The sequence below is a fragment of the Dasypus novemcinctus genome, chromosome 14, assembly GCF_030445035.2.
Source record: "Dasypus novemcinctus isolate mDasNov1 chromosome 14, mDasNov1.1.hap2, whole genome shotgun sequence".
Lineage (NCBI taxonomy): Eukaryota > Metazoa > Chordata > Mammalia > Cingulata > Dasypodidae > Dasypus > Dasypus novemcinctus.
Genome location: NC_080686.1, coordinates 94,517,372 through 94,543,589, shown reverse-complemented (window position 1 = coordinate 94,543,589; position 26,218 = coordinate 94,517,372).

Below are 26,218 nucleotides of genomic sequence, written 5' to 3'. Positions count from 1 at the left end.
ACAGATGAAGAAAAGAATGAAAAAAATTGAACAGGGTCTCAGGGAAATAAATGATAGCAAGAAGTATGCAAACCTATGTGTCATGGGTGTCCCAGAAGAAGAGAATGGAAAAGTGGCAGAAGGAATATTTGAAGAAATAGTGGTAGAAAATTTCTCAACCTATTGAAGGACATAAATATCCATGGTCAAGAAGCACAATGGACTGCCATACAAATAAATATGAATAGACCAACTCTGAGACACATACTAATCAGAATGGCAAATGCCAAAGACAAAGAGAATTCTGAGAACAGCAAGAGAAAAGTAATGCATAATGTATAGGGATACCCAATAAGATTAAGTGCCAATTTCACATCAAAAACCATGGAAGCAAGAAGGCAGTGGTATGATATATTTAAGATGCTGCAGGAGAAAAACTGCCAGCCAAACATCTTATCTCTGGCAAGACTGCCTTTCAAAAATGAGGGTGAGAGAGAACCAGCAGGATGGTTGTGGAGTAAGGAGCTCCTAGAGCCAGCTCCTACTACAGGGCAGTTAGTAAACACCAAGAGCTATATAGAGCTAGCTGAAGCACCTCTTTGGGGGCTCCAAGAGACCAGAAGAGCATCCTGCAACATCTTTGAAGGAGTGGAAGGAGGAGACTGCCCATCTGCAGAGAAGACTCGTAAGTAGAGAGCTCCATGCCCTGGAGGCTGGTGCCCATCCTCCACTGGAGGCACAAACCACAATGGGAGCTGTTCTGTGGCTGGAATTGAAAGCTCCACTAACCCAAGTGGGGGAGGAAGAGACAGTTGGGCACCAATTTCAGCTACTGAAGAGGAAATTCAGCAGGCTATGGTATAATCCTGAGAAGAGATAAAGTTTGAACCTGTCCAAGCCGAGAGCTGCCATCCTAACTCCGCGACTGCCAAGAGAGGAAGCAGGGTAGACTGAAAATCCCATTGCTGGTGGGGACTAGATTCTTTTGATCCAGATCAGATTGCAGCGCTAGCCTAGGCCCCAGTGACACCTCCAGCAGAGAAGAAGCTAAGCTGCGGGGACCTGCACCAGCCTCTCCAGGAAGGTACTGGCCAAGCCGCGGAGGCCAGTGATCATCCTACTCTGGCTGCATGAGCTGCCCCAGGAGCTGTTCTGTGGCAGGAACTGGAAGTTCCATTTCCCAGACAGAGGGGAGAAGGAGATGGTTGGCGGCTGATTTCAGCTACTGATTGGTAGACTTGGCTTGCTAAGGTATAACCCTGGCAACACCTGGGTTGTGAACCAGCTCAAGTGAGAAAGAGGCCAGTAGGGGAAGCTGAGCTGTCTGAAACACTCAGTGTCAGCAGAAACCAATTTCTTTCATGCACATCAGCCTGCAGCCCTAGCCTAGGCTTCAGCCCCGCCTCTGAAAGGGAAGAGACTGAGGAGCCCTGCACTAGTCTATACAGGTAACTGCAGGTAACTTTGGCTGGCATAGACTGAAAATCAGAAGTTTACCAGGGCAACTGTGGTCATTTTGGACCTGCACTGTATGGATTGCTGCTCACACCTGCAGCTCCATCCCTGCCCCAGGCAGGGGAGAAAGGGATGTGAAGCTTCATCAGTCTCTCTGGGAAACTACAGTCTAGGCCTGCACTTGGATTATTCCACACAGCTGTGACTCTGTCCCTACCCTTGGCAAAGGAGAAAGTCGGAAGAAGCTTCATTGGTCCCTGGTGCAATGAAGGCAGCTTGAGCCTCCACAACTTTCAGCACCAACTACATGCTTGGCTCCTACTGCACAACCAGCAAGGGAGAAAGGATAGGAAGCCTTAAACTAAGGAGAAAAAGTGCACCCAGAAAAAATACTCTAGTAGGCCAGATGCCAAGACACCAACAAAAAATTATAATCCATACCAAGAAACAGGAAGCTATGGCCCAGTTAAAGGAACAAGATAAGCCTCCCGATGATGTAAAGGAGTTGAGACAACTAATCATAGATGTTCAAACAAATCTCCTTAATAAATTCAACAAGATGACTAAAGAGATTAAGGATATTAAGAAGACATTGGGGTGGCAGACTTGGCCCAGTGGTTAGGACGTCTGTCTACTACATGGGAGGTCCACGGTTCAAACCCCGGGGCTCCTTGACCCATGTGTAACTGGCCGAGGCACAGTGCTGATGCTCACAAGGAGTGCCGTGCCATGCAGGGGTGTCCCCCATGTAGGGGAGCCCCATGCGCAAGGAGTGTACCCCATAAGGAGAACCGCCCAGTACGAAAGAAAGTGCAGCCTGCCCAGGAACGGTGCCACACATATGGAGAGCTGACACACAAGATGATGCAACAAAAAGAAACACAGATTCCCATGCCATTGACAACAACAGAAGCGGACAAAGAAGATGCAGCAAATAGACACAGAGAACAGACAACTGGGGTAAGAGGGGCAGGAAGGGAAGAGAAATAAATAAATAAATCTTTTTTTAAAAAAAGAAGACATTGGATGAGCACAAAGAAGAATTTGAAAGCATACATAGAAAAATAGCAGATCTTATGGGAATGAAAGTTGCAATCAATGAAATTAAAAAAACATTGGAATCATATAATAGCAGATTTGAGGAAGCAGAAGAAAGGATTGGTGAGCTTGAAGAAATGGCCTCCGAAAGCGAACATACAAAAGAACAGATGAAGAATGAAAAAAATTGAACAAGGTCTCAGGGAACTAAATGACAGCAAAAGATGTGCAAACATACGTGTCATGGGTGTCCCAGAAGAAGAAGAGAAGGGAAAAGGGGCAGAAGGAATATTTAAAGAAATAATGGTAGAAAATTTCCCAACCCTATTGAAGGACATAGATATCCATGTCCAAGATGCACAATATACTCCAATCCAAAAAAATCTGAATAGACCAACTCCATGACACATACTTATCAGAATGTCAAAGGCCAAAGACAAAGATAGAATTCTGAGACCAGCAAGAGGAAAGCAATGCATAACATATAAGGGATCTCCAATAAGATTAAGAGCTGATTTCTCAGCAGAAACCATGGAGGCAAGAAGATAGTGGTCTGATATATTTATGATACTACAAGAGAAAAACTGGCAGCCAAGAATCTTATATCCAGCAAGATTGTCTTTCAAAAATGAGAGTGAGATTAGAATATTCACAGATAAACAGAAACTGAGAGAATTTCTAAGCAAGAGACTAGATTGTCAGGAAATACTAAAGGGTGTGCTAGAGTCTGAAAAGAAAAGACAGAAGAGATAGGCCTGGAAGAGAGTCTAGAAATGGAGATTACATCAATAAAAGTAACTGAAAGTGTCAAAAGAGTGGTGAAAATAAAATATGACAGATAAAACTCAAATAGTCAGGAATAAATTTAACCAATGATGTAAAGCACTTGTATTCAGAAAAATGCAACTCAATGCTAAAACAAATCAAAAAAGCCCTAAATAACTGAAAGAACATTCCATGCTTATGGATTGGAAAACTAAATATCATGAAGATGTCAATTCTACTCAAATTCATATACAGATTTAATGCAATCCCAACAAAAATTCCACCAGCATTAAAGAAAAATTTGAAAACATGATCATTAAATTTATTTGGAAGGGTAAGGAGTCCTGAATAGCCAGAAACATCATAAAAAGGATAAGTGAACTCTCATCTCCAGACTTTAAATCATAATACCTACCTATCATGGTAAAAACAGCATGGTACTGGCCTAAGACAGACATAATAGACCAATGGAACCAAATTTATGGTCCAGAAACAGACCCTCACAGGTATGGTCAAGTGATTTTTAACTAGCCTGTCAAACTCACACAGTTTGGGCAGAACAATCCATGCAAAAATTGGTGCTGAAAGAATTGGTTACCCATAGCTGAAAGAAGAAAAGAGGACCCCTATCTCACACCTTATCCAAAGATTAACTCAAAATGCATTTAAAAAAACGAAAAATAAAAGCAAGAACCATAAAACTTCTAGAAGAAATGATTGGAAAATACCTTCAAGACCTGGTGGTAGGTGGTGGATTCTTAAAGGAGATAAGAGGAGGACTGAATGGACTACTGGTGTTAACATATGTAGAAGTTTTAATAAGCTTTACTATAAAAGTGTGGAAATGTATAGAGTGGATGGTAACACACAGTGAGTAACACCTAGTTTATAAATGGGGATGTGACTGAAAATGGTAGTTTAGTTATGTAAATACCAATTGGCAGAATGCTAGAAAAGAAGCTAGGAACTGGATAGCACAGTAAACCAAGAAGTGGATGAGAATTGTGGTTGATGGTATTAATGCAAAAGTGTCCTTTGTTAGCTAGAAGAAATGTGTATCACTACTGCAGGGTGTTGGGAATGTGGAGAAACATGGGACAAATAGAGCAGGAGAGACCTATGGACTGTGGTTAGTAGTAATAATACAATATTCTTGCATCTATGCAAAAGATGTGCTGTGGTGATACTGAGGCAGTATGGAAAATGTGAGCCAAATGAACACAATGGACATGGTAACAATCAGATGATATTATTTTATCTGTAGCAAATGACACACCACATTGTGTTGATGGAGGGTTATTGTTTGGGAATTCTACACAGGTGTATGATTGTTTTTTAAGTTTACAACTTCTGTCATACAAACTATATTTAAAAAATAATAATAGGGAGGGTTGGGGGAAAAACACACCAAATGTAAGATAAGGACTATGATTAGTATTAAGATTTTGACAATACTCTTTCATAATTTGTAACAAACATCTCATGACAATGCAAAGTGATGGTGGAGGGTTGATGTATGGGACCCCTGTATCATGTTATGCATATTTGCTTTGTAAGTTCACAACTTTTACTATACACTTAATTGTTTATGTATGTTCATATATAAATAATATAAAGATAATAGGATTGGCTGGGGGAAAAATACTTTGTTTAGTAGTAATGTTTTGACAATGCTCTTTAATCATTAGTTGAAAAGGTTTAACAATGCAAGTTATTGGTGGTAGAGTGAGTTATGAGATGTTATATATGTTTGTTTTGTAAGTTCACAACTATTATACACTTATTGTTTATGTATGTTTATGTATGAGTGATCAACTTCAGTAAATTAAAATAAAACAAAAAAATGAGGGTGCGTTTAGAATGTTCACAAATAAACGGAAACTGAGAGAGTTTGTAACAAGAGACTGGTTTTACAGGACATACGAAAGGGAGTGCTACAGCCTAAAAAGAAAAGATAGGAGAGAGTCTTGGAAGACAGTCTAGAAATGACAATTATATCAGTAAAAGTAATTAAAGTGTCAAAATAGTGGTGAAAACAAAATATGACAGATAAAACTCAAAGGTTGAAATGGGTGGAATAAGAACTGCTTTTAGAATAATAGCATTGAATGTTAAGGGATTAAACTCCCCAATCAAAAGATACAGACTGGTGGAATGGATAAGAAAATATGAGCCATTTATATTCTGTCTACAAGAGACTCACCTTAGACCCAAGGATAACAATAAATTGAAAGTGAAAGACTGGAAAAAGTTATTCCACACATGCAGTAACCAACCAACCAACTAAACAAACAAACAAACCTGGAGTAGCTATATTTATATTACATGAAATAGACTTTAAAAGTAAAACTGTTATTAGAGAAAAGGAAGGACATTACATATTTTTAAAAGGGGCAAATCACCGGGAAGAAATAACAATCATAAATATATATGCACTTAAACAAGATGCCCTGAGATACATAAACCAAACACTGACAAAACTTAAGAACTTAAGGATGAAATAGTTATCTCTACAATAATAGTTGAAGACTTCAATACACCATTCTTGGCATTGGATAAAACATCTGGGCAGAGGATCAAAAAAGAAACAGAGAGTTTGAATAATATGCAAAATGGACTAAACCTAAAAAACATAGATAGAATATTGCATCCAAAAACAGCAGGAGAATAAGATATTATTCTCTAGTTCTCATGGTCTATTCCCCAGGATAGACCATATATTGAGACACAAAGCAGATCTCAGTAAATTCAACAAGATCAACCTTATACAAAGCACTTTCTCTGATCAGAATGGAATAAAGCTGGCAATAAATAGCAGGCAAAAGAGGGAAATTTCACAAATATATGGAGATTAAACAACACCATCTTAAATAATCAGTTGGTCAAGAAAAAATTGTGAGAGAAGTCAATAAATATCTTGAGACAACTGAAAATGAAAACATGAAATATCAGAACCTATTGGATGCAGTAAAGGCAGTGCTGAGAGGGAAATTTATAGCCCTGAATGCTTACATTAAAAAAGAAGAAAGACTTAAAATCCATGACATAACTACACAACTGGAGGAACTAGAAAAAGAATAGCAAACTATTCTCAAAACAAGCAGAAAGACTGAAATAGCAAAGATCAGAACAGAAATAAATGAAATTGAGAACAAAAAACAATAGAGAGATTTAACAAAACCTACACAACTGGAGGAACTAGAAAAAGAATAGCAAACTATTCTCAAAACAAGCAGAAAGACTGAAATAGCAAAGATCAGAACAGAAATAAATGAAATTGAGAACAAAAAACAATAGAGAGATTTAACAAAACCAGAGTTTGGTTCTTTGAGAAGATTAACAAAATAAACAAACCCTTAGCTAGAATGACAATGAAAAAAAGAGAGAAGATGCAAATAAATAAAATGAAAATGAGGACATTACTACTGACCCCACAGAAATAAAAAGAGATCATAAGAGGATACTATGAACAACTGTACGCCAACAAACTAGACAATATAAATGAAACGGAAAAATTCCTAGGAATGCGTGAACAACCTACACTGACCCTAGAAAAAGATGTCCTCAACAAACCAAACACAAGTAAAGATAGTGAAAAAGTCATCAAACAATTCCCCAAAATCAAAAGCCTGGGATCAGAAGGTTTCACAGGTAAGCATTCAAAGAAGATTTAATATCAATCTTACTCATGCTCTTTCAAAAAATTGAAAAAGAAGAAATGCTACCAAACACATTCTATGAAACCAATTTCACCCTATGACCAAAACCAGGTAAAGATATTATGAAAAAAGAAAATTACAGACCTGTTTCTCTAATGAATATGGATGCAAAAATTCTCAATAAAATACTTGCTAATCAAATACAAAAGCACATTAAAAAAATTATTCATCGTGATCAAGTGGGTTTTATACATCATGCAAGGGTGGTTTAACAGAAGAAAGTCAATCATCATAATATACCACATTAAAAAATCAAAGAAGAAAAATGGCATGATCCTATTGATTGATGCAGAAAGGCATTTGACAAAATACAGCATCCTTTCTTGATAAAAATACTACATACCACAAAAGATAGTAATTGAAAGAAACTTTCTCAACATGATAAAGTTCATATATGAAAAACCCACATTTAGCATTGTACACAATGGTGAAAGAATGAAAGCTTTCCCATTGAGATCAGGTATAAGACAAGAACATTCACTGTCACCACTGTTGTTCAATATAGTGCTAGAGGTTCTAGCTAGAGCAATCAGACAAGAAAAAAATAAATGAAAAGCATCCAAATTGGAAAGGAAGAAGTAAAACTTTTGCTATTCATAGATGATATTCTGCTATACCTAGAAAGTCCCAAAAAATCTACAATAGAGCTGCAAGAGCTAACAAACTATTTCAGTAGAATGTCAGGATACAAGATCAATATGCAAAAATCAGTGGTGTTTCTATACACTAGCAATGCACAATCTAAGGAGGCAGTCAGGAAAATAATTCCATTTAGAACAGCAACTAAAAGAATCAAATATTTAGGAATAAACTTAACCAAGGATATAAAGCAATTGTACACAGAAAACTACAGTGCAGTGATAAGGAAATTTAAAAAGATCTAAATAATTGGAAGAACATTCCATGCTCACAGATTGGAAGACTAAACATCATTAAGATGTCAATTCTACTTAAATTGATACACAGATTCAAGGCAATCCCAATAAAAATTCCACTAGCATTTTTAAACAAATGGAAAACACAGTTATCAAAATTAAGTAGAAGGGTAAGGGGTCCCAGAAGCCAGAAACATCTAAAAAGGAAAAAGCAAATTTGAAGGACTTTCACTTCCAGACTTTAAACCATATTTCCTAGCTACAGTGGTAAAAACAGCATGGTATTGGCATAATGATAAGCACGTAGACCAATGGAACCAAACTAATAGTTCAGAAACAGACCCTCGCATCTATGATTAAGTGGTTTTTGACAAGCCTGTCAAAACTACCCAGCTGGGTCAGCAGAGTCTCTTCAAAAAATGATGCTGGGAGACCTGGATATCCATAGCCAAAAGAAAGAAAGAAAGAAGGCCCCTATCTCACACTTTATACAAAAATTAACTCAAAATGGATCAAAGACCTAAATATAAAAGGAATAACCATAAAATTCTTAGAAGAAAATGTAAGAAAACATCTTCAAGACCTGGTGGTAGGTGATGCTTTCTTAAATCTTACACCGAAAGCACAAGCAATGAAAGAAAACTTCGATAAATGGGACCTCCTCAACTTAAACACTTTTATGATTCAAAGGACTTTGTCAAGAAGTAGAAAACGCAGCTCATTCAATGGGAGAAAATATTTGGAAACCACTTATCTAATAAGGGCTTGATTTCCATTTGTATTAGTCAGGATTCTCTAGGGAAACAGAATCAACAGGAGATATCTGTAAATAGTGTGAGATTTTATGAAAGTCTCTCATGTGACCGTGGGATGCACAAGTTCAGATTCCACAGGCAGATTACAAACCAGGGGTTCCAATGAAGGTCCAATGAAGGTTCTTGAAGTGCTTCCAGGAGACATTGGCTGTTCAAAAAGAAGCTGGGAAATTCTCTCTGAATGCTGAAATCACTTCCCCTTTTAAGGCATTCAACTGATTGGATCAAACATCACTCATTGCTAATGGCAATCTTCTTGACTGATTGTAAATGTAATCAGCCATCTATGCAATAAACTCACTGATGATTAAAGTCCATAAATTGTCCTTTTATTACAATTAGCCCAGTGCTTGCTTAATCAAACAACTGGGCATAATTACCTGACCAAGGTGACATAGTAGCCTAACCATCACACCATTGTATATAAAGAGATAATGCAATTCAATAATAAAAGAGCAAGCAATCCAATAAATTTTAAAAAAAGGTCAAAAGACTTAAATAAACATTTCTCCAAAGAGGAAATACAAATGGCCAAAAAGCACATGAAAAAATGTTCACTATCACTAGCTAATAGGGAAATGCAAATCAAAATGACAATGAGATATCATCTCACATTGCACAGAATGGCCATTATTAATAAGACAGAAAATAATAATTACTGAAGAGGATATGGAAAAATAGGAACACTCCTTCACTGTTGGTGGGATTGTAAAATGGTGCAGGTTCTGTGAAAGACAGTTTGGCAGGTCCTCAGGAAGCTAAATATAGAACTGCCATATAATCCAGCAATTCCTCTACTAGGAATATATTCAGAAGAACTGAAAACTGTGACATGAACTGACATCTGCACACTGATGTTCATAGCAATGCTATTCACAATTGTGAAAAAATGGAAACAACCTAAGTGTCCATCAATCAATGAGCAGATAAACAAAATGTAGTATATACATACAATGGAATACCATGCTGCAGTAAAAACGAAATTGGAACACATATGATAACATGGATGAATCTTGAGGACGTTATGCTAAGTGAAATAAGCCAGACACAAACAAATATCGCATGGTCTCACTAATGTGAAATAAATATGAAGAAGAATAAATGCATGGAGTTAAAACCTAGAGTATAGGTTATTAGGAGTACTGATGCTTAATGTATATAGAAGTTTTAATTAATTTGACTGCAAATCTGTGGAAATGGCTAGAGTTGATGGTAACACATTTTATAATAGTGAGTAGCAACTGGTTTATAAATGGGATTGTGGCTGGAAAGGGTAGTCTAGGGATGTAAATGTCAGTTGAAAGAAAGCTAGAGAATAATCAAGAGACTGAATAACACAGTGAACCTATAGGTGGATACGAATTGTGGTTAGGAAAGCCCAGTGGTTAGGGTGTCTGTCTACAACATGGGAGGTCTGCGGTTCAAACCCAGGGCCTCCTTGACCCGTGTGAAGCTGGCCCATGTGCAGTGCTGATGCGCGCAAGGAGTGCTGTGCCATGCAGGGGTGTCCCCCACGTAGGGGAGCCCCACGCGCAAGGATTGTGCCCCATAAGGAGAGCCGCCCAATGCAAAAGAAAGTGCAGCCTGCCCAGGAATGGCGCCCCACACACGGAGAGCTGACACAACAAGGTAACGCAACAAAAAGAGACACAGATTTCCATGCTGCGGACAGCAACAGAAGTGGACAAAAGAACACGCAGCAAATGGACACAAAGAACAGACAACCGGGGCAGGGGGGAAGGGGAGAGAAATTTAAAAAAAAAAATTGTGGTTAATAGTTCAAATACAAGAATGTCCTGTGAAGTAAAACAGATGAATGTCACTATTGCAGGGAGAAGTATGGGAAAAACACAATTAACATAGCCTATGGATTATTGTTAACAGCAATACTGTAATATTCTTGAATCAATGCCAAAGATATACTGTATTAATAATGGGGGGTATGGAAAAAATTGCCAAATATATGCTATGGACCATAGTTAGTGGAAAAACTTGCAGATATTATCTCATAATCTATAACAAATATTCCACAACAGTGTAATGTGTTGGTCAAGTTTTGTTGTATGAGAATTCTACACATATGCAAGATTATTTTGTAAGTTCAAAATTTCTATAATAAAAGTATATGTTAAATAAAAGGCAAGGATAGGAATGAAAACTTCATATTGACTGCTTTTAATAGGAAAACCCATGTAAAAGAGAGATATTGGTACCATTTTCTGTTAGTTTATATTAGATATTTCAGAGCCATGGACCATAAACTAGGGAGGATATCCTACTATATTTTCAGAATGGTAAATTAGATTCATTTCCAATGGCTATATAGACATTGGTCAAAAACTAAGTTTTTCTACATTTTAAAAATCTACATAAATTTATAATTTATTACAAGTGATTTGGATTTCAACAGTTTAACAACTTTAATGTTTGATCCTGCCAACATTTTTTATCTCTTTAAAAATATTTTTTTCATAAGTAGTATTAGTCCTAAGTTGGAGGGAAGATACATCAAGGATTGTTAGCCAAATCCACTTTAAAGTTGAAGTGAGAAGTCAGATTAAAGAGATATTCAAGATTTAATATCTGTAGAAAGTGGTGATAGATTAAATTAAGAGAAAGAAGGAGGGGTCTAATTAGGCCCCCAGGTTTCCTAATGTAAATTCCAGGAAAAAGTCCAGACTGAATATAAGAATTTTAAAGTCATCAAAGCTCATGAGAGTTTAAGCCTTTGATGTGCTAGATTGCCATTTCCAAAAATGGCCACAACAATGTGTCCTATCCCACATGTTCTTCTAGAACCTTGACAATCTCCCATTAGAAGATAGTTTGGTTCCTCTGCCTTTGAACCTGGGCATGTTTTGCCTCACTTGTACCCAATGTGGTGAAAGTAACTGTGCGACAGTGTAAATTACAAGACTGTGTGACATAAAAAGCAAAACAGCTTCCTCCTTGTTAGGTGGAATATTTCTCTTGGAGAAGCTCTACTCTGAGGCCACCATGCCATGAAGAAGCCAAGCCTTGGGTAGCACTTGAGCTGTGAGTCCTAAACTTCTAGTCCAGGCAGCCGACATGCGAGTGAGAAACCTTCAGATGGCTCCAGCCCCCAGCCACTGCATCACCCTTAGCCTTCAAGTCTTCCTACGAGAAGCCCCAGACATATGGAGCTATGTCCTTTCAAATTCTTGACACACAGAATCCGCAAACATAATAAAATAACTATTGTTGTATGCCCCTATGTTTGTGGTGTTTTTTATACAGTAGTAACAAGTAGAACAATTGAAGTGAATACACTACCACAAAAGATATCAAGGTGAAAATAAGGCCAGTGTCAAACCTTAAGAGACTTCAATATTCAAAACAGAGCTGAACTTATCAAAAGCAACTGAGAAAAATATGTCCAACAATAGAGGAAAAAACATAGAGAGTATTTGCACAAAAACAAAGGTGAGTGTTTCAAATAAGAGAATGGTCAGCATACATAAACACTGACTCTCACACAAGAAGGTGAAAAGTCGTAGCCAGCTGAGGTCTGAGGTCTAAAAGTCAAGAATAGAAGACTCCAAAGCATTTGTTTTCTTCATATGTTGTGGCCTTGAAGTGTGCCAAAAGATGACCCAAGTGATTCTATGTGGAACAGCTTATGATTTCTAAAAATAAGAAAAAAATAATTACCCTACTTTTCCAATAACTACACCGACCTCTTACCCTATCCATTTTCTTTAATCGCAATACTGATTAAAAAATAAATAAAAACAGTCTCTTTCACCTTCAATACTGTATGGTCTTTGATAAACTCTACTTTAAAATACAATGGTTGGTTTTCCAATATCGTAAATCAGGAACTTTAATGAGTAAGTGGCAATGCAGCACAAAATATGGTGCATAGTGAAGACTGCTGTGAGCTCCGTCCACTTCACAGCATCCCCCTCACTTTTCCTGCCCTTATTCAGAATCTCATCCCTTGACAGTCTTATCACTGTCTTCTTACTGGTCTCCCCATATTCTTGCCTTACTTCTCCACTCCATTCTCCACTCTTCCATTCGATTTATTTTGTTTGACTGTTTTTCTCCCTAAAACAGAATCAAGAGTTTAAGTCACCTCAACAATCAAGGAAAAATCACAAAATTCTTCTGAGTCCTTGCAGTAGACTGAATGATATACCCCACCCCAAGACATGTTCTTTATATTAATCCACTAACGTGTGACTCATTTTTGAACAGGATATTTTAATTTCCTATTTAGATGTAGCCCAACTGAACTGGGGAGGGCCTTAATCTGTGTGACTGGATGTCTTATGAAGAGAAGTCAGAGAAGGACACAGGAAGAAGCTGAAAGTCAGCAAAAACCAGAAAGAGCAGGAAGAGAGAGCTCACCATGTGATGGGAGGCAGAGATGCAAACCAAGAAACCCCAAGGGCCACAGCAGGCCAGCACCAAAACACTATAGACATTGGGAGGAAAGCTTTGCCCTGATGATGCTTTGGTATTGGACTTCTTGTTTCCAAAATCTTGAACCAATAAATTCCTGTTGCTTAAGCCGACCCATTGTGTGGCACGTGTCACAGCAGCTCTGGCAAACTAATACAGTTCTCCTCTATAAAATAGGGAAAAAATAGCTTGCCTGACCCCCTTCATAATAAAAAAAGGTAAAGGAGAGACGGTGTGGAAAGGCTTAAAAAAAATTCAACATTTGTGGTAACCTGTTATACTCATTACGGTGATGCAAGCAATATGAGACATAAACTATGACATTGTAAGAGCTTATCAAAATAAAATTAGCTTTTCCCTCATATAATAATTCAACACGGAGCCTAAAATGTGATTCAGGGTCCCAGACTTCATTGATCTTATTGCCCTGCCTCCCACAGAGTCTCAGAAAACTTTACTTCCTGCTATGAAACAAAAAATGGGAATGGGAGAATTGCCCATGGAGGTTCTTAAAGGCCAGGCCTGGAAATCATGGATAACACTTCCAATGCCATCCAGTGCGCCAGAACTCAGGCACAGGCCACTCCTAACTGCAGGTTGGGCTGTGTGCAGAAGAGGAAGGAGTAGGCTTTGGCGAACACTACAATCCCTACCATCTCATGATGTTCCCATAACTCCACTAGGTGATGGGAGGACAAAGATAATAAATCTATCTTAAAGGAGCTCAGGGGTTTTTGGATGAACCAAGCATATAAATGACCAAGTATAACTGAAGATTATATAAAATAAATACTAAACTTTGCTTCAAAATGCTAAGGAATATTAGTAAACCAGAGCTTATTAAATGCTTACTAGGTGCCAGAGCCTTTTCTCAGTACTTATTTGCTTATCCTTGTACCATTTGTAGTGCATTGAATAGGGTCCCTCCCAAAATTCATATCTACCCAGAAGAGGGTCTTTGCAGATGTACTTAGTTAAGGATCTTGAGAGAAATCATCCTGGATTGAGGCCAGGCTCTATGTCCTTATAAGAAGAGGACAGATGTCAGGGAGACAAACTCAGAAGAGGAGGCCATTTGAAGAGGGCAGCAGAGAGTGGGGTGATGCTACCATGAGCGAAGACATCCCTGGGACACCAGAAGCTGGGTGAGGCAAGGGGGGATTTTCTCTAGAGCCTTCAGAGGGAGCACGACTCTGCCAGTACCTTGATTTCAGACTTTGACCCTCCAGGACTAGGAAAGAATAAATTTCTATTGTTTCCAGACACCCAGTTTAAGGTAGTTTTCTATCATAGCCCTAGGAAACTAATAGGTCATCTTCATATTTACAGAGAAAAGTATTCAGGCACAACTAAATTAGATCTGTCACCTAAATTCAAACTATATATAATATGGATCTGCATTTGAGCCCAAGGGAAAGGAGGAATTGACTTTGCCCAGGGGGTTGGGGGAAGAATGTTTGACAGAAGAAATTGGTCCTGAAGAAGTATGATGCACTTTCCACATAGCTGGCAGAGTGAAATTTTAAAAAATAAATTAGAAAAGAACTTACTACTTACCAGCTTAAAAGAAGTTAAATGCTAACTCTTTTCCTTGACTTGCAAAGCCCTGTGTAATCTGGTTGGTGACCATTTATGACCTTATCTTTTACCACTTCCCCTCCTATCATACACATTCCTGCCCCTGACCTATTGTCTAATGGTCAGTTGTGTCAAGTTCATTCCTGCCTTAGAGTCTATCTTCACAGAGACCTTTCCCTATACCTCATTATTCTTTATCCTATTGTAATTCTCTTCCTAACATTGATCATCATATAATCTCTCTCCCTGTCTCTTTCTCTTTCCTTCCTTCCATACTCTCTCATTAGAAGGCAAGTCCCTTGAAAACAGGGACACTTATTGAATGAATGATCCTATCTTGATATGTGGAGAAGCAGGCAAATAAAGACTTTAGGGACTGGAGGTAATTTTAAGAGCCAAGGCAAGTTATAATGAAATGTAAGGAACTTGGTAGTTTCATACTTAACATTTTTCTCTTAAGTCTAGAAACATCGTATTCTCCCATTATCCAAGACCCAGAGTGTCTGTTAACAGAATATCATGTGCCATTCTGGCTCTTGTTCTTTTAGCAAGGCTTAATAATCATTGGGATGTTCCTAAAAAGGGCAAGAGCCATCAGAGAAGTGCTGTACAATTCCAGACTAAAAATATCTTTGAAATATTAGGTTGGAAAGAAAGTGGAAACAAAATCTCAAAGAATTTGGATAGAATAAACACAGCTTTATTCACCAAAATCCAGAATCCTATTTTTCAGGCTCTTCTTAAAGCTTGGAAGAAGGCAAATTTGGGGCAAATAAATTATGAGTATGCTTCATTGGCATAACACTTTACATTTGCAAACCACGCTTTTATCTCATTTTCCAAAATATTCATACAATCTCTGCATGGCACATATGATTATTCCTACTTTGTAAACAGAGGGTAGCAAGACTCTAGGAGGTACTTCGCTTGAGTTCAATGAGGGAAGGAACCAAATCTGATTGATCTCTTTAGTGTCTTTTATAAAGCTTTAAACAAAGTATAAATTTGAAGTGAATCAAACCTGGATGAATCAGGAAGGGGCTTCCTAGAATTCCTTTGTGACTAGGTATCCATTTCCTTATCATTAAACGTGAAGAGAGATAATTCAGTTGCATTGTTCCACAGACCAAAAGGCCCTCAGTCCTAAAAAATAATGAGCAGTTAAGGACTCAGAAATGTAAACTGCAACCAGAAAGATGTTAACATCTTTAAACTGAGCATGGAGGAAATTAGTCCCAGAAGCAAAGGAGATTGAGAGCTCCCTGTTTTGAATTCTTGACAATGTGATGGAATAGGACAAGATCTTTTTCGTAAAATCAACTCTGTAAAATCCAAGCAAGGAGAGAGATGCAACAAAGTCACAAAATGACAGTTTTGGTTCCTGTTAAAATGAATTAAGCTCACTCCTCTCTGCCTCTTCCACTGAATGCAAATAAAAAGCCTGAGCAGATGCATGTAGCAGCTATCTTGGGATTATTAAAAAGTAAATTGTAGCATGTGGATTGGGAAAAGAAACCAGAATTCAGAATGTCAACAAATTGGCAGTGAGTTTCATCTTTCCTTTCTTCTTCCAGTATTTCTCAGTCTGGACTCAAAAGCAGCCTAATACTCACAACTGTGCATCAGGTGTGGACAGAAAGAGCTCCAGGTAAAGCCCTTTCTTTTGGTCCAACGAGCAGGAAAGGGAGTTCCTATGGTTCAGAAAGAAGAGTGGGAATAATTCCCTGATTTGAGTTTTGTTTTATTTTTCCATCTTTTCCAGTTTCCAGGTAACCCCATGGTGGCAGTGGTGGAGATAACAGCAGTAGCTGAGCAGGCACTTATAACTCCAAGAGATGGAAATCCAGAGGACTACGCACTTCTTATGGCAGACTCAGCCATAAGAAGTCAAAGCAGAGAAGGGAAATCAAAGCCCCAGATTCCTAGATAGAAAACCAAGGGAATGCACAGAGCCAGAATGTGTCAGGAAAATCATATGAGGAAAGAAGATGGGCCCGTAGGTTGTATATGAATTCTTGGGCTCAACTCCAAACTGGAGTCATGGAACTGACTCTAAATTACATAAAAAAAGACTTTAAGAACTGAACTATGGGGTAACACCCTCACCCCAATTATATCCCAGATTGGCCACTGGGTGGTGCACATACGGGCCAAATCTGAGCTAGATTCTGAAAATTGAACCAACATTAGAAACATAACCCAGTAAGAAGATAGGTAGGAACTTGTAGACTAAATCTACAATTGTCAACTGTCAATTGTCTGCTGAAACAAACAAAAATGATCCCCTACATGACTTAAATAAGACCATAGCCCTTGGAATATAATACTCAAATTATTCAAGAAATAATCCAAAATTATTAAACATGAAGAACCAGGAAAATTTCAATACTTTGCAAAGAAAATGATAATGAACAGATGTTGACTCCAAGACAACACACATGATAGAACTACTTGACAGACTTTAAAGCAGTTATTTTAACCATGAAATTAGGGTAAACATGCTTAAATTGAATGGAAGAAAGAAAGTTTCAGTAGATAAATAGAAGCTATAACAAACAACCAAATGGAAAATTGAGTACTGAAAAATACACTAGCCAAAGTAAAAAAATTCATGTAGGGGTCAAGAGCAGAATGGAAAGGACAGAGAAGACAGTCAACTTAAAGACAGAACAATGGAAACTATCCAATTTGAATAGCATGCAGGGGAAAAAAAGATTTGAAAAACAATAGAGTCTTAAGAACTGTGGGATAATACCAAAAATTTTAATGATCATGTCAACAGAGTTCCAGAGGAGAGGAGAAAGAATATGGTGAAGACATTTTTAAAGAACTAATGCCTAAACTCTTCCTAAATTTGGCAAAGCCTTAAACTTACAATAATAATAATAGTAATACCTAGTAATAATCATAATATCAATAACCATAATCAAAATAGCTGACATTTATTGACTTCTGACTCTTTCCCTAGACCTGTTCTAAGTTCTTTACACACATTAACTCACTTAATCTTCAAGGAGTAATACACTTAAGTAATTCCCTGAGATAGCAAAGGTATTTAGTGATGGTAGTTTGAAACAAACACAGGCCAGTCAATTTCCTAAGAACAATTTTTTAGTGATAATGTTAAGTATGTAGACTCTCGTACCCCCACAACAATTTCTTCTCTGACGGTAGATTCTTAATGGCAGTTAACTTATTACGCTATGATCATTTTCACATATATTTTACTTACCATATTTTAAGAGCTGTAGGGTTGTTTTTGTTTGTTTTATGCTTTTATTATTATGCTTAGTTTTTGGTATAGTGTCTAACATAAGGAAGCTTAAAAATATTGGAGGGAGAAAAGAATGAATACAATACAGAAGGAAAATTATTTACGAACCTGAGTTACTATTTAATAAGACTAGGTTTCTTAAGAAAAGAGACCCTTCTAACATCTTATATGCTTCTGGTACATATAGCTGCTTTAATATTAAACTCAGAGTTTCATGAAAAAGACATAACACTATTTCATATGAAAAAGTGGTGTAATGGAAAGAAATGGAATTTAAAGAAAGCACAACCTGGGAAGCGGACTTGACCCAGTGGACAGGGCGTCTGTCTACCACATGGGAGGTCCACGGTTCAAACCCAGGGCCTCCTTGACCTGTGTGGAGCTGGCCCGTGCGCAGTGCTGATGCGTGCAAGGAGTGCCAAGCCCCGCAGTGTTGTCCCCCTCTAAGGGGGACCCCACGCACAAGGAGTGCACCCCGTAAGGAGAGCCACCCAGCACAAAAGAAAGTGCAGCCTGCCCAGGAATGGTGCTGCACATATGGAGAGCTGACGCAGCAAATAGACGCAACAAAAAGAAACACAGAGAAAACACAGATTCCCGTGCCACTGACAACAGAAGCGGACAAAAAGAACATGTAGCAAATGGACACAGAGAACAGACAATGGACACATAGAACAGACAACTGGGGGAGAGGGGAAGGGGAGAGAAATAAATTAAAAAAATAAATCTTTAAAGAAAGCAAGTATAATGCTAAGAAAACTTTTTCAAAAATATAATAAGGAAGGTTACCTGATTAAGATGCTTAAAGGAGATAATCTGTTGCAGGACAGGCTTCTAGGGAGTGTGTGAGTGCTCATTTTGTCATAGTGGGTTATATCATTGTATAGAGACCCATTGTATACCCACACCCTGGGGAGGACTGATGTTCTCAAATAGAGGGAAATGTATCTCTCAAGAGAAATGGTGGCTCCCAATGCATTAGGGCAGTTGTCAGGCCCTCAACATTGTTGCAAGTATCTTTGAACATGGCCCTTCAAGCAATGAAGATTGACTGTCACTGTGGGCCTTGAGGGGAGTGGGAAAGAGGTATTGAATAGATGGAATCACTATAACTGTGTGGGTAATAGAAGTGTTCCACAAGATTATGCAAGAATGGATATAAGACATGTTAAATTACACCAAAAATGTATAGGGGCTGATAGGCTAAAATGTAAATCATAATGTAAAACATAAGATAACTAAAAATTTAGAAAATTGTGTAGTCTAAAATATAAACCACAATGTAACCCAAATGTTACCTTGTTTGAAAGCTATTGTCTCAATATCTGTACATCAGTTTCAGCAAATACAGTATGAATATGTAAAAAGATTACTGCTGTGGAAGGGAAAAGGGTTTTATTTTGGATATGTGGGAGTACTGTATATTGTATATATGAATTACTGTGATCTAAAACTTTTGTGAAGACAAAGCTTAATAATTAGGAAAAAAAGAAAAGAAAAAGAAAGGACGTAGACACTGAGGAAAAGATGGAAGAAGTTGCCTTGCCAATTTGCATACAAAGCAACACTTATTGCAGTGATGGAGGGCAAAACATCAAAAACAAAGCTTTTGCATTTTAAAATTTTTTGATATCCCAATTTATTTTTACCTTAATTTATCTAAATTAATATGTATTCTATATCTAACCTTTAAACTCATCACTATATTCCATTTTACTATTAATGGAACCTGGCAATATATTGCACTTCATTCTTGAAGAAGTTTTGGATCACAGAGAGGTTCAACAATAGCAGGGGAGGAATACTGGTGTGGGATGTTATTGACAGGGGACACATGGTTGTCAGGGAGTTTTCCAGAATATATATCCAGGGTACATAAAAATGTTTGGGTATTTTCATAGTGAATACAATTAGAAACAACAACTGAGGGAGTGCTGAGTTCCTAGCCAGGGGAGCTCTATCACAGTCCCTAAAGGAACAGCAACAATCCCCCAAGTGCAACGGCAGAAACCAAAAAAGAAGGAAGGTCCAATAATGAGCCCTTGATACTAATGACCATGCTTGTGAGCCTGTGTACCTGAAATAAGAACAAGGCCTAGAGTTGCAGGGTGCCTAAGAGCTACCTCCTGAGAGCCTCCAAGTTGCTCAAATGTGGCCAGTCTTGAAGCCAAACTCAGCATGTAAATGCATTGCCTTCCCCCCAGCATGGGACATGATTCCCGGGGATGAGCCTCCCTGGTGCCGAGGGATCACTACCAAGTACCAGCTGATGATGTAACTAGAAAATGACCTTGAATAAAAGGGTCAACTCAGACTAGCAGAATATCTCAGTCTACATATAATACCAGGAGTTAAAAATGCTTTTTGACCTGAATCAAGGGGGAAATGGAAAGGACAAATGAGTTTATATGGCTATGAGTCTCCAAAAAGAGCCAGGAATTTAACAGAGGGGTTGCCCTTATGTACACCTCAGCAGAGTCCCAGAGACAGATAAAGTAGAAACCTCAGGTATTGGTTCTTCTGAGGGCTACAGAGACCCACAGGTTCTATGGTCATGGCAGATGGAGTTCAGTGCCATGTCAGTTGGCCCTACTTTGGAGTTTGTGTTTCTGTGTGATGGAGCTGGACTCAGATGTGATCTTTGTTCACAAGCCTCTCCTGTTACTTTTACCAGATCTGTAGTTGGCACTGGGGTTTAGTGTAGACCCAGGGGACCTGAATCTCTGGACTGACCATATGATAGCCAGGCCCTGAGCCTCAACAGACTTGCAACTCCTACACTCTGGTTTATTGGACTTACCCTACTCAGCTAACATGGAGGTGAAGAAGGTCAACCACCACACCAGGGAGCCAAGAGTGCCTACAACTGAAAGCAGGAGAATTGCATCCAGCATCCATGTGAAATCTAAGCCCCCTCTTGATATAGATGTGGAGTGGACACCACCATTCCAGGGTCCACAGGATGGAGGAATAGAGTATGGATTAGAGTGGTTTTACTGATATTCTATTCATGAACTATTGTGATTAGTAATCAAAGAAAATGTGGCGTTGGTGTGGAGAAAGTGGCCACAGTGGCTGCTGGGGGTAGGTAGTGGGAGGAAGAGATGTGATGTGGGGGCGTTTTCGGGACTTGGAGTTGTCCTAGGTGGTGCTGCAGGGACAGTTACTAGACATTGTATGCCCTCCCATGGCCCACTGGGTGGACTGTGGGAGAGTGTGGGCTATGGTGTGGACCATTGACCATGAGGCCACAGTACTCAAAGATGTATTCACCAAGTGCAATGAATGTTTCATGATGATGGAGGAGGTTGTTGTTATGGGGGGAGGAGTGGGGTGATGGGGGTGGAGGGTATATGGGGACATCATATTTTTTTAATGTGACATTTAGAAAATAAATAAAGACAAAAAAAGGAAAAAAAAGAAGCAAGACCTGGTTCTAGTATGACCTAGATTCCTGACCTTGGGGAAGTCACTTAACCTCCTGGAGCCTCAGGACTTTTTCTTAAATCATAGAAAGTACTAATACCCAAAACACAGGGTATATCATTAAGATTAAATAGGTAGTATATGTGAAAGTGCTTTGCAAGCACTACATTAACAGCATTTCATTTGATTTAGCTCAATACAAGGCAGATAAAAATGAGGGAAACCCACCGGATGGAAGAGCTTGGCAGTTTAAGAGGAGAGCTTCATTCCAGCTGGGAGCATTGAGGAAGATTTAATGGATAAAGACTGAAACAAGCTGGGGAAGAGTCATTTAAAAGAAAGGCGGCTAAGGGCAGAGGTCAAGAGAGCTGTATCCTTTCTTGGTGAGCCCCCACCTCGGGAACTTATTTCTGACCTCCAGTACTCCCTGGAGCTTGGCAGAGGTCTGATTCCAGGGAATAAGCTCAAAACCACCATTTGGAACATTTTGTAATCTCAAGATAGAGAGAACACCACACAGATGAGAAACAGGACACAGAGGAGGGAGGTTTTGAGATGAGCAGGCTTTTTACAAAACATCTCTACATCTCTTATTTTTGTTAATTTCCTTGACCTATCTTTTCCAAACTGACCCAAATTAGTTTCTAGTCCAACTGTTGGAGAAACCAATAGTTTTATCTGCTATTAGGTGCTGTAGCCCAGATTTATTTCCAGTGGGTTTCCAACTTCAGAAACTTAAGAAAAACTTGAAGAGTTTTTAAAACAAATACAAAAACCTTCCCATTTGCATCCCTGGCGCGCTAGTGCAGTCTACCTGGAGTTGGACCAGGATTCTTCTTTTTAAGATAAAACCAGGTGCTTCAAATGCAGGTGGTTCATTCTTGTAACCATGGACAAGTCCTGTCATCACCAAGGCTGAGAGCATAGTTACTGGCATTTGAAGCAGTTCAGTTCCAAAGATAGTTAGATTCCTTCCCTCCATGAACATCAGCTTGGGGATGTGGAAAGAGAGGGAGATTTAAAATTCATGTTGGACTTTTGCAGATTCCTTTTTTTTAGTCTCTGCATTCCCTCCAGCTCAGAAGCAAGGGAGAAAAAAAATGGGTCCATTTTTCCTTTAAAGTTACTTTTTTTGTGCAAAACCTGGCTATTGTACCACACAGTCCAGTAAACAATGCAATCAAGGTTTTCACAAAAGGCTTTGAGAAGACAATTTTGTTTTAATCCCAAATCTAATGTAGTATGCAATGCTCTCTTCTTTGATCCCATAAAATGAGAGGAAGAAACAATCAGAAGCTAAACAAATAAAATGAAGATTACCTCCTTCTCTTATTTTGGTGATGAAAAATGTTTCAAAGCATTCTGAGCACCCACAGAAATGATAATTACTGTCTGTTTTCCTGGGGTAAGCACAGGGACACTTGGATTGTAATAGTCTCATCAGAGTTGCAAAAACTGCAAAATAAACAATAAAAGTTCCTTGAACATCTGGGCTCTGTCTACCCTCTCAAAAGGTCTGCGAGCAGAAAATCAAGCTGACATTAGGGCATTTATGATTTTAGGCGATGAGGTGGTGACTGTGATCCCATTATGAAAATGTATCACATCTGAATTTCTGGAAGTCACCTGTGGAAATCATTCCTAAAGTTGCTCATAGCCAGAAATCAAAGATGTGTCTATCCTAATCATCCATCTCCAGAAAAAACTAATTTCTTGACCCACAGCCCTCTTTTCTCGAATGCTAAGATCCTGGAATGAGTAAGAACAACCAACACTAAGGAGCACTTACTCTGAGCTATAAAGAGTGCTGGGAATTTTACAAATGCTGACTCATTTAAGCCCCCCTTAAAACCTCCAGCACTGCATTATCTCCATTTTACAAATGAGGGAACCCAGGCTCGGAGAGTTTACAGAAGTTATATACAGTAACTGATATGATAATAATCTTGGATTCTTAGATCCGTACTCAAGTTGCAAACTTCAATTTACCCTTCTGGGATGTCATTTAGTAAATCCACTTTCTTCCACCTGAGTTAGATAGTCCTTTTTATTCCATTGTGTCTTGTGCCTTGCTAACATGGACTAACTTCCAGTTTGGAAGGTGTTGTAATTTGGGATTCATATGTTCCCACCAGTAGATCAATATTTGGAGAATAGAACCACACCTAATAACAATGGTCTTTGGTATCATACAGTACAAAATACAGATCTGACTGCCATATTTACTACCTATGCTTTCTGAAAAGAAATGGGTTTTTAGTGTGTTTTTTCTTGGGAAGGAGGAAAGGATTGTTTTTTTTTTCAAGAAAGCTGCTTTTATTTAAAATGTAAAAATGGTAGTTACAAGGGTTCTGCAAACATAACTGCCATTGCAGTGAGAAAATGATGCAGCAAACTGTAAATAGTGGCCTCAAGGGAAATGTAAGTAGTGATTTTATTGCTGTGTTGTTTGGTTCATAATTGTAATTGACGGCTCTAATTTTGGACAATGTTTTAAGTATCCTTAAAACTGCTTAAGGAAAGGACAGATATTAATTGGGAAATACTGATCATTTTTTTTCTATGGCTTTAACTATTATAAGAGATGAAGCCTTTTTAAATTTATTTTTAAAAGATACTTAGATTACATAAAATGTAACATGAAAAAATATAAGGGATTCCTATATGCCCCACTATCCACACCTCCCACTTTTTCCCACATTAACAACTTCTTTCATTTGTGTGGTACATTCATTGCAATTGATGAACACATTTTGGAGCATTGCCACACAGCATGGGTTATAGTTTACATTGTAGTTTATACTCTCCCCCACTCCATTCTGTAGGTTATGGCAGGACATATAATGGCCTGTATCTGTCATTGCAATGTCATTCAGGACAATTCCAAGTCCCAAAAATGCCCCCATATTACACATCTTTTTTCCCTCTCTCTGACTTCAGCCCCTCAGTAGCCACTGTCTCCATATCAGTGATATAATTTCTTCTGTTGAATCACAATAAGTCTATAGTAGAATACCAGTAAGTCTACTTTAGTCCACATTTTATTCCACAATCCTGAGGATTCTGGGATGGTGTTTCCCACTCTAATTGAGAGGGGTCTTTGATCTCATATGGCTTATGCATGGGACTCTCTTACAATTATAGACTCTCTCAGTTCCTTGGTGTGGTCATCCAACCTCACCTCCTTGTTAGTTGTCCTGGGTGAGTCCAATGAACTGGAGAGTATGTATTGCAACTCTGCTGAGGCTCAGGACCCAGCTGGCACATGGACACCCCAGAGATTCAAATCTCTTGGACATAGACCTACCAACTCCAGCACCGACTACAGGAAAATGAAGTCTTTTATAGCTTTTGATAGCCTTGCATTTTAAAAAGAAGAAAGTTAATTTTGTTACACTATTTTTTTACATTTTGGAGCCACAGTTGTCCCATCTATAAAATGGGAATAATCTTCCTACCTCAAACACTGGCTTAAAGGAGAACATGTGTGATGCATCTAGAACATACTTGGATTGTGGAGCATGCTCCACAAATAAGAGCTCCCCTCACCAGCCACAGTGCCCTGCCCAGAATGGGCATGAAATAGGTCTCCTCGTTCCCATCCAAGTTCTAAGTGAAATATCAGGCAAAAGAAAAAGGCTCATGGAAGCCCCAAAAAATCATATTGATTATTGATAAGAAGATGGTATTGGAGAATGCAGCTTGTGTGTTTGGGTAAGTGGGCTTCCTAAGGCTGAACCCCAATATTAGGCAGATTCACATGTCCTTTCTTGCCCCTAGGAATGGTTGGAAGCAGGAGTGGCCCTTTTAAATAGGCTAATCAGGGCAGGACATGTGGGCAGAAACCTGAGAGAGTTGATGAAGCAAATGATAGAGAACACGGGGAGAAGAAGCAAGTACAAAGGCTTAGGGGCTGATTAAAGGAACAGGAAGAAAGCTAGTGCACCTGGAAGGTGGTAGGGACTGGGTCAGCCTGGCTTCAGCCCACGCATGTTCTTGTCACCAGTTGTGCGCATTCGTTTACAAGCACGTCAGGATCGCCTAGGCATGCGCCAATCTCCAGCACTATAAAAGGCTTCTTTCTAGGAAGTTCTGTCTACATGCTGTCTCTGTAAAGAAAGGAAGGGAAGAAAGCTCTCCCATCCCTAGAGTCAAACGATTAGGCAGAATTAGGGCCAAAGAGGTGGACAGGTCAGTCAGTGCAGCCTGGTTTCTCAGGGTTCTCATGTAGCTGGGGACGGTTTGAGGACTCCAACAATTCCTGCATGATGGGTGCGAGACAAGGGTGAGAGGATGAGGATGAGGATTTTCACCTCCAGCAAGGGATAAGTATAAATACAGGTATCACTTGCAATACCCACAAATTCCTGAGCAGGATTTGAGAGACCTGGATGTACCCCTTTGAAACTGTGTGACCTTGGGCACATCACTTTACTTCTCAGGACCTCAGCTCCCTCTTCTTTAGAATAAGAAACCTATGCAAGAGTGTCTCCAGATTCCCCTCAAGTTCTGCAATTCAGAATGCTCTACCTTGTCTATCCAGGTCAAACAGAGGAGGAAGATGACTGAGAAGAGACCAAAAATGAAAGGAGGCATCCCCAAGTATTTTGCAGTTTCTCAGATGTAGATGAATAGAATCCAAGCTTTAAAAAATAATTTTTCTTCCTTTGCTTCCACCTGGCCTCAACCTATGCCTTAAAGACCACAAAATATTAGAAACCATGTGTACTTCTGTTGGATTTAGTTTTAACTCCTGAATGCAAATATTTGAAGGGAGAGGCTTGAGGTCAGTCTGATGAAGTTGAAAAAAACTGCAACAACCTGCAAAGCAAAGCTCCTCTCCCAGAAGGATGTGGAAGAATATGT